The sequence below is a fragment of the Lycium ferocissimum genome, chromosome 11, assembly GCF_029784015.1.
Source record: "Lycium ferocissimum isolate CSIRO_LF1 chromosome 11, AGI_CSIRO_Lferr_CH_V1, whole genome shotgun sequence".
Taxonomy (NCBI): domain Eukaryota; kingdom Viridiplantae; phylum Streptophyta; class Magnoliopsida; order Solanales; family Solanaceae; genus Lycium; species Lycium ferocissimum.
The window spans coordinates 52,854,225-52,865,437 of NC_081352.1; positions in this window are offsets into that span (position 1 = coordinate 52,854,225).

Below are 11,213 nucleotides of genomic sequence, written 5' to 3' on the forward strand. Positions count from 1 at the left end.
AAAGAACAAAATCTTCAGACAATCAGATAAAATCATCAAACCAGCTTATGACTAGATAACCAATTTAAACCAGCTTATATTTTCTTTTTCTTTTTTTTTTTTTTTTGGAGCTTACCTATGGCTTTGTATGTATTAGTATCTTCAGACAGCTGCTTCAATTCCTCCAATGTCAAATAAGCATCGCTTCTTTCCGTTTCTTTGTTTCGAATCTGTGTTTGAACTCTACAACCCAAAAAAACTCTTCACCTTAGATCACAACAATACATTAATATCTCAATCAAGCAGTTCCAATTATGCCCAATCTTAGTTTCTTTCAGATTTTATTCAACTCTTAAGCATTTCTTTTCCCATTTCATTTTCTTGAGGATACAAATCTCCTTTTTTCAATTTCCTTATACTTAGTTCTTCTAAATAACAATTTATCTTAACTGTTACCTTCTCAAAAAAAAATAACAATTTATCTTAGTTCTTCTAAATAACAATTTATCAATTATTAATCTCGAGCATGTTTTGATTTGTGGCATGCTCACTCGAGACCAAAAAAGGGAAATTTTCAAAAATATATAGCCCAACATAAAATATATCGCCACTTAGCCATATTTTCGGTTTATATAACATTATACCTGGGGGGAAAGCAATATATATAATGTATCAACCTTGTATAATAGTGTATAAAAGGTGTTTATACACAAATATGGGCTAAAGAATGTAAATATTTTCTCCAAGTAAACATAGAGAGTAACTTTCCCCAAAAAAAAAATGATACAAATCTGAAGGAGCAGAAAATCAGGAAATTAATTAATTAAGAAGAATAAAAACGGTTTTTTTTAACATGAAATCGATCTCATAGATAAAAGTTGATATTTTTCACACATCTAGGGACATGAAACTGAGTAAAAGACATAGGTAAAAATACAAAGAAGAACTAACCTGCTTTAATTTACCGGTAGTCTCAATCATTCGACCTTGTATTTCAATAAAAGCCTGTTTAAGGAAACAAAACCCAAATAATAATAAGTAAACAGACACAAATTGTGAAATGAAAAAGAGATGATATTTACAGTTCTATTTGCTTCGTCCGCCATTTTTCAAGTCAACAAGATACAAAAAATGAAGCCCTAGAATATGATTTTACTTTTACTTTTTGAAGCTGAGTGAGATTTGGCCAACAAGACAAGTAGAGAAAGAGATTAAACAGTAAAAGGTTTGTTGATTGCTGTTACTTTGGGTTGATAACTTCCAGCCCAATGCTTCTTCTGGGCCTCAATCTGTGAAAATCCAAAACATTTTTTTGCGCGAGTGCTCCTTTTTTAGCCGTTTTAAATTTCACCTCATATTTCCGAAATCTTTAAAATTTAACATTCTTCTGGCCAACACCCATAGGTTCCAGGTTCGAACTCACGCACAGTCAAAATTTTAAAAAAAATTCATAAGGCAGTAGTTTAAATTTCGCTATGCGGACCCTAAGATACTTTTGTTAAGAATTACCAAAGTTATGTTTACCCCGCATACTTACGCCGGCTTGGCATAAGTATCTTGCGGTCCAAGATAACTTACAATTCCTTCACAAAGTTATGCCGGTCCGTAAGATAAAAGTTCTTTATTAAAAGTATGCCCCCACCCAGATAATCTCGAAGAATTATCAAAGTTTACGCCGGATATTACCGCATACTTATGCAAGTCCGCCTATAAGGCATAAGTATTCAAGAAAAAGTCGCTTCTTCACATAATTTTTAACTACATGCCCATCCTAATTAAAATAAACGGAATCCAAACTTAACAATATTAAATACATCTACGCTAATGCATTGACAACCTCATCATGAATCAGATTTGCACCAAGATCCGTACCATTTCCACCCAAGACAAGAGCATGTTTATTCTGTCCAATAAATCTTAGATAAAGCCAAAGACAATAATTACTGGTGTAAGTAAGTTTAGCTATAGATGGTCGGTCCAAGCACACAATGCCATCCACAATGTCGAAACTTTAGGTCCTCCACGTGATACACCTAGCACAAGAATGATGAATATTTTGAACCACTTTCTCGGGATAGGCGGTAACAAAACATGCTATGACTTATCACTCAAATATTTATTTCTAACGTTAGGACCCGCATAACTTGATAATTCCTTCACAAGTTATGCGCGGGGGGAACTATACTTTTAACGGGCAAACTTTACGCCGGACCCGATAATTTGTGAAGGAATTATCAAAGTTATGCGGACCGCATACTTATGCCAAGTCCCCACAAGGCATAAGTATGCCGGTCCGCAAGATAACTTTGGTAATTCCTTCGCGAGTATGTTGTTGGCGATAGCGAAATTTAATCGCCTTGCGAATTTTTTTTAAAATTTTGACTACGCGTGGGTTCGAACCTGGAACCTATGGGTGTTAGCCGAAGGGCAAAATTTAAAGACCACCCCAAAGAAGGGGTACTCGCGAATTGCCCAATCCAAAATATCCTCTTTTTGAATACAATGGCAATTCATTTTTTGCGCGATCGTCTTCTTTTGGGGTGGTCTTTAAATTTTGCCCCTCATGTTTGTGGTCTTTAAATTTTACCCTCATATTAACGGTCCTTAATTTTTGCACTTTGCGTTATAACCCTGAGCTTCGCGCAGAAACCATGAGGTTCTGGGTTCGAACTCCAGCACAAGCATAAATTAAAAAAAAAAATCGCAAGGCAAGGTTTGGGTCAACGTGTATCTGGGACCCGCATACACCTGTTAAAGAATAACCAAAGTTATCGGGACCCGATACCATGCCTTATGGGAAGACTTGGCATAAGTATGCCGGACCGACATAACTTTTGGTTATTCTTTAACAAAATACGGGGTCCCGATACTTACGGGCAGACTTTTTAGTTGCCTTAACTTAAAGTCCTTTTCCTAGTTATACCTTATCGCGTACTTTTTAGTCAAGGCATAACTAAAAGTATGCCCCATAAGGCATAACTTTTCCTTAAGACATAGACTTTGCCTTATAAGGCAAACCGTTAGTTATGCCTTAAGGAAAAAGTTTAAGCCTTATAGTATACTTTTAGTTATGCCTTATGGGGGAGACTTTTAGTTAAGGCATAACTAAAAGTATGCTCCTAAGGCGGAACTTTTCCTTAAGGCATAAACTTTGCCTTATAAGGCGAAGCTTATAGTTATGTCGGGTCCGGCATAACTTTAGTTATTCCTTAAGGAAAAGTTCCGCCTTATGGAGCATACTTTTAGTTATGTCTTATGGGGCACACTTTTAGTTAAGGCATAACTAAAAGTTTATCTTAAAAGGTATATATATATATATATATATATATATATATATAGTCCGCCTTTCGGCAAACTTTTGGTTAAACATAACTAAAATTCTGTCGGTGGAGGCATAGCGAAATTTAAACTTTACCTTGCGAATTTTTTTAAAATTTTTGACTGAGTGTGGGTTCGAACCTGGAACCCATGGATTTTAGCCGAAGGGCAAAATTTAAAGATTACAAATATGAGAGGCAAAATTTAAATACCACCCCAAAAGCAAGGGGCCCGGGGAAGAATTTGCGTGATAAGCCTTCAAGCCGGGGTGGTCTTTAATTTTGTCCCTCAAATTGGTGGTCTTTAATTTTTGTCCTTCACTAAAAATCTCTTGGTTTCGAATTCGAACCCTCGCTCAGTCAAAAATTTTAAAAAATAAAATCGCAAGGTACAGTTTGAATTGGCAAGGCAGAGTTTTGAAACTGACAGAATTTTGCAAAATTCTGCCTTAAGACATAGTTTTACCATGCGAATCCAAATATCTACCTTGCAAAAATTCCTTTTTTTTTTTTTTTTTTGCTGGGGGTTCGAACCCAAAAACTTAATATTAGGCGAAGGGCAAAAATTAAAGACCATCAATTTGAAGGACAAAAATTAAAGACCACTCGAAATGAAGGCAATCCGTGCAAAAAAAAAAAAAAAAATACAGCCAAACATCTTTTTTTTTTGTGTGGATTTTCCAGTGCATCGGTCTTTAATTTTTTACACCTAAGTGTGGTCTTTAGTTTTTGTCCTTCACCTAATACCTCGAGGTTCTGGGTTCAAACCCCAACTTAGTAAAAAAAAGGAATTTCGTAAGGCAGAGGTCATGCAAAACTCTGCCTGAGATAGAGTTTTGCATTCAAAACTCTAGCGAGGCCTAACTTTGCTACGAAACTCTGCCTTGCGATTTTTTATTTTTTTTGACTGAGCCGGGGTTCAAACCCGACCTCATGGTATTACGTGAAGGGAAAAAATTAAAAACCACCAATTTGAGGGACAAAAATTAAAGACCGGTGCCTTTGAAGGGTAATCGTGCAAATGACCGGCCAAACATCTCTATAATTCCTGCAGAAAAGGATAAAAAATGCCCTTAAACTATGTGAAATTAAACAAAAATACCTTTCATTCATAGTTTGATCTAAAAATGCCCTTAAACTATGCGAAATTAAACAATTATACCCCTCGTTACTTGATCGGGTCAAAAACGCTCTTTTCTAGTAAATATATTGTTCTTTTCTTTTTAACCACATTTTTTAATAAAAACATTATTTGTAAAGAAACATTTTCTTATTTTTTTTAAAAAAAAATTCCTTTAACTAATAAGCAACGTTTCATTTTTCGTTCCTGCCCTACCTGAAGGAGGGTAAATTAAATAAGTGGAAAGTAATTTTTTTTCCCTTCTTAATCTCGTTTTATCAATCAAAATAAAATTACCCCATGTGCTTTTTTAATTGATGATATAGGTCATATATATAAGATACCCCGTCATTCATTTTCATTAAGATAATAATAAAATTCTTTTTCCTATAAAATAGGAAATATTTTGATTTCTTAATCTTTTTTTTTTTTTTTGAAATTGAAGTAGGATAAGTATTTGCTGATATACAACAATCATGATACCATAAAACAAGAAAGTTTATTACATTGCTTCAGTCACAAAATATCTTTAAGATATCGTTGATGGAGTTATTGTTGATCATATTTTCATTTTTATTTTAAAACCAAGGATTATATCAGCAAATGTTTATCCTACTTCAATATGGAAAAGATTAAGAAATAAAAATATTTCCTATTTTATTAGGAAAAAGAATTTTATCGTTATCTAAATGAAAATTAATGATGAGTTACTTCGACTTATATATATGACGTATATTATCAGTTAAAAATGTACATAGGGTAATTTCATTTTAATTGAAAACAAGAGATTAACAACAACGACAACAACATACCTAGTGAAATCCCACAATGTGGGGTCTGGGTAAAGTGTACGCCGACCTTAGGTAAAGGAATTTTAAAATAAAAGAAACAAGAAAAGATTTCTTTCAAAATAAATTTTTTACTAAAAATGTGTTTAAAAAGAAAAAAATAATATGTTTATTAGGAAAAGGACATTTTTGACTCAACTAAGCAGCAATAGAGGCCTTTTTGTTCAATTTCGCATAGTTTAAGGGCATTCTCGGACCAAACTATGAATGAAGGTCATTTTTTACCCTTTTCCGTAATTCCAATACATTATAAAAGCGTTTCATTATAACAATAGAGGTATTCATTATAACTAAAGATACTTTTTGTAAAATTACCTCTCTATAACAATCATACTCAAATATTGTGTAATAAAATTTTGTAAGAAATAAATTATGTATAAAATTAAATTTTAAAATATATATGGTAATCATCATTAATGTCATGCACATAGTAAATTTCAAGTACAAATACCTATACGGAAAAAATATTATATTTCTGATAGTAATCTGATTTAGTCTTACAAAATTTCAAAATCATCTATTTTCTATATACCGATTTTGTATAAATTTGATACTTATTTCTCTAATTTTGGTAGTTGTAATTAGTCTATTTTATTTTGCAAGACTGAATCAGATTACTATGAGAAATATATATTTTTTTCCTTTTAATATATGCAAACAACATAATCTTACGGTTTAAAATTTTCCTTAGATTTTAATTATTTATTTGTATGGTACGACGAACTAGTTATGAGTTTATTGGTAATTTATTCGTCTTTTAATTTTAATTGATCAAATATGAAAATCAATTTAGATTTTAAAATTTAACAAGATAACATAAAAAGTACAGAAAAATATTTTTTTGCGTACTTTTGTTTATAGAAGTTAAATGTGATCTAAACATCAAATGCTAGATACATAATAAATAAGATCTCGCTATAGTTAAATGCTTAAATTTTCGTACTTAATAGTGTCATTGAGATTAGAGAGGTTTCACTGTAGTTATTTAGTAAAGGAAAAATCACACCACATAACTAAGGAAGCCACTATATTACTAAACATACATGCGTTTTTCCTTATTTACAGGACATAATAAGATTTTATATTTTTTAGCATATTTGGGAAAAAAAAAAAAAGTGTGACTGCGTAACAACAACAACAACAAAGAACATATCCAGCGAAATCCCACAATGTGGTAATACATATGTAAATATACACGGTATCTTTACCCTTACCTTGGAAGTAGGGAGGTTGTTTCAAAGACCCTGCTCAAGAGAAAACATAGAAAAAGATCGGATAGGACAAAGAATTCAAACAGTATGAAAATGAAAATAACAAAAGCGAAAAGGCCACGATAAAGCAGTCTGAAAAAAGTATGACTGTGCACAACCCTATATTTCGGGATTAAAATTAGAAATAGAATTTACCTCATTCATGAATTTGGGCTAAATCTAAGGGAAAAGGATATCGTTTCAATCAAATTCAAATTTCAAGTAGCAATTGTTCTTTGAACCATGTTGTAATTTTTCGATTGGAATCTTCCCAAATTTGTTCTAACCAAGTTGAAATTTCATAATGAACTTCGTACACTTGTTTTCAATAAGATTCTCAACACCTAGTATATTTCAAAGTCAATATTTCAATGGATTCCATATCTGAAACTTCGGCTTTGTGTTCTTCAAGCTCGATTTTGGGATTTCACCGGATATGTTGTTGTTGTCGTTGTTCTTCAAGCTCGGTAATTTTGATTCAAAATTTTCAATTCAATCTCGCCCAGTCCCCCACCATATTGTATGCAATTTTGTATGTAAATTATATGTAAGTTATATGATGTTGGATAAAGCATGACAGACCCACATGTCTGAAGAACACAATTTTTATACATATTTTATGCATACTTTATCGGAATTTATGTATACTTTATCAGATTTTCTACAATTTACAAGTACTTTATCAGAATCACAATATACATACAATTTATATATTTATTTTATACATAAAAATTACATTTTTTTCTAGAAACCTAACATGCATACAAAATTTATACAGAATCTATACATTCTTTTTTACGTAAATCTTACATGAGCTTTATAAAGAATCTATGCGGATAGCGTACATGAACTTTATACATAATTGATACAATATATACATATTGCATGTAAAATTTATACAAATTTATTTTTCGGTGTAAGAACTTTATATATCTTAGTCCCCAAACTTCAAGCGATCCGACTTTTTGAGAGAGCACTTCATCGAGTTTTCTTCGTGATTTTGGGAATTCATTTCATCAAAGGGTTAGATACAAAAATAGCACCTTAGCACCATCTCGAACTACCCAAAAACAAAAATAAACACCATCACTTTAACAACACTTCTTTTTCATCATCTTCTTCACCATTGAAATCATCCCTCGATCCAATACGCCATCACCACAAATTCGAAGAACAAAGCTCCACCCGACCTTTTTTACTCCACTACGCCATCAAGCACTCTTTTCATGACTTTCAGCGAGGTATAGTCGAGCTTTTTCTAGCGAGGTCCTGTTTAGCTCAACAATTTCGCAATTCAGCTTCTTTTAGATTAGGATATTGGTATAAATTGGAGAAAATTAAGAAAAAAGATCGCCTTTTTTTTTATAGCAGATCACACGACATCTATTATAGACATGATTCTCGCGTATATATGTCACGGCCCAACCGGAGGGCCATGACGGCACCCTATAACCCACCCGGCACCTTTTTTCGTACATTCACATTCACATCTAGGCGAGCCACATGCCTACGCATGATTTACACATCATTAATACTAATCTCGTATGGGCAAAAACGACACATTCATATCATCATCAACAACTATGCCTATATCCATATACACAAGCCGACGAGGCTAACAAAATGATATACAAAATATAAGCTGACAAGGCTAAAAGACATCTAAATGTACACAACTATCTACGAGCCTCTAAAGAGAGTATATAACATCATATAGACGGGACAGGACCCCCGCCATGCCCATATGTATGTACACAAAAGAATAATACCAACAGCTGCAGCTCCGGATTAAATGGAGCCCTTCTATGCAGTCCCTGAACAAATAGTCTATGGATCAAGTCTGTCTCCCTGTCCACCTGCGGGCATGACGCAGCATCCACAAACAAAAGGACGTCAGTACGGATAATATACTGAGTATGTAAAGCATAATTGACAACATAATGGAAGCATATGAAATAACATAAGATAGGAGAGTCATGAGATAATAAAGTCATTTGTACCTCTAGTGGCAACCATCCTGTTTTCTTGCCCATTTTCTAATAGGAACCTTCCATTTATAATGCTTACTCATATATGTATATATTAGTATCATACCCGACCATGAAGGTTCTATGTTTCACATACCGCCATGTCAAGGCTCGGGTCATACGACCCGGCCCTACCAAGGCTCACATTATTCGTACCCAACTACAAAGGCTGCGTGCGATAGTATCATACCCGGCCATATAAGCTCGGTGTTACATAATAGTCATACATAATTAGACTCAGATACATAAGAGTCCATAAGATCATCAACATCATTACCATCATTTTCGTTACATCTATCCTTAGGATCAACTATCATACGAGGAGGTAATAGCAAGCGAAAGTATTTGAGGATCATCGGCTTTAGTAATTTTAGAGATAGAGTCATTTGAAGACATTATGGAACTCATGAGAGGGTATATAGCAAAGGAATCATGCCTTAATGAAAGAAGGGTTAGCCTTACATACCTCTTGGTCTTCTTAACTACTTAACATTCACCGTCGAAGCTTGAACAATCTACATTTAGAAGGATTCATAACATGGTTAAGCCTTAATGATACTCTTAAATTCAAACTAGAATAATTCATGATCTAATGAAAATTGGGCAGCATTTCCCCTATTTCGTCAACTTCCACCGTATTACAAAACAACTCCCAAACATCCATAATATCATAATCAAGTAATCGCATTCCATTAAGTCTTCAAAATTCATTCTCGTGCTCAACTTATACTAACAACTTCACACCCATTCTTGGCACATTTTCATACAATGCTTCCTCATCACTATTACTACCTTCCATAACAAGATTATACCCATATCATACTAAGAATCATGACTCAAGTTAGCTTACTACTCAAAACATCATAAAAGCTACATTTAGACCTCATTTTCTACTTTCTTTCTCTCTTCTACCCAAGTTGTTCAACAACCAAGCATTCATGATAACATGAAATAAGCATGAAAACTAACCTTTTATCTCATAAGAACGGGCCTTGGAGCAAGATATCACCTTTTGGGCGAAAACCTAGCTTCAATACTCAAGGTTATTCTCAAAGTCTACTAACCCCAAGAAGACTTCTAACGCACGGGTACCTTGATTCTCGCCTTGATCTTTGTTTTCTCTTGGGTTGGAGTGAATATGCTTGGAGAAGGGTTTGGAGCTCTCAAGACTTTTTGGAAATGCGAGAAATGAAATAAAAGAGAAAGTGGTCATCTATTTATACAAAAATTAAAAAGTCCTACGGACTTATACGGACCCACTTACACGGTTCGTATAATATTATACGGTCCGTATAAGTGGACCGTATAATATTATACGGTCCGTGTAACACCACCATGGAAACATCCCTTTCTGTAAAGATCATGTTATACGGACCCCCCTTATACGAACCGCATAAAGTTATACGGACCGTATAAGTGGTCGTATAACTCACAGTTATTCGAAACTTTCTCTCGTTGATTCGTTTGACTTCCAATCCTCGTGGAACCTTCTTGGCACTTACATAACACTTCATTAACCATACAATAGGCCCTACCGTAATCCCTCAAGACATTACCAAATAAATATTAGCTCAATTATAGCGAAAACCTTTCCGAACACGACTTACATTTCACTTCCTTCAACAAACTAAATTTCACATATTCATACAACTTTGAAATCTTATGGTGCGCACTTTAAGCTATCTAATACTTCCCTTAATCTCATAAGGATTTCATAATCACCTTAGCTCACGTGCCTATTCTGACAAGGCAACAAATCGGGATTTCCGAGGTGTAACAATATATTAGTTGTGTATAACATGAGCTGTAACTTTTTTTACTAGGTTTGTATACGTTTTTTACTAGGTTTCTATACGTTTTGTAAAAGTAATGTTGCTATTCTTGGTAAACTAGAAAATATTGTTATGATTTGATAAATATGAATCTAATTTCATATATATGAAATTTCGATGATTCTCTTTCTTATTCATTTGAAATTTGACACCTTATAATAACGTTGGCTCATAATAGGCACTAACAACCCTAGTATTTTTGTTTGGTACCCATGATAACCAAACACCTTTTAAAATAGGTTAATTTGCTCTCTCGATTTGGGAAGATTGTATCCCAATGTCTATTCCACAAATTTCGCTTACAAGATCCTCAAATTGTAGGTTCTACTTGATATGGTTGTTAGAGTTATCTCTCAATCCAAAGGGATATGCAGTAGAATTTTTAATTTTGGATGTACCATACAATTCATATGACTACCTTTTTTTTTAAAGGAGATGAGTGATTTGACAATGGTAAAACGTCACGTAGTTAAGTGGTAGAATATATCCTTTAGTTGAAGAGAGTAACTTTGTGTGAAATGGCACAAACAAAGTAACTTTTGTATTACAAAATAAAGAAAAAGTAATATTTTTGTACAATTTTTATTAGTTCGGTGTATCTTTTGAGTAATCAACTCTAGCTTCCTCTTAGATTAAATATTGATAGTGCGTGTATTTTTTATTCTTTTTATAATATTCTTTTATGTAGAATTATGATTTGGTTTGTGCTATTTATCATAATTCAGCTAATAATTCTATAATTTATTTATCCAATAATATCTAAAGAAAAAAAAAGAAACTACACCCCGGAAATGGAATAAATTGTGATTTCCTGAAAAATGATCATTGTTTTTAATAAAT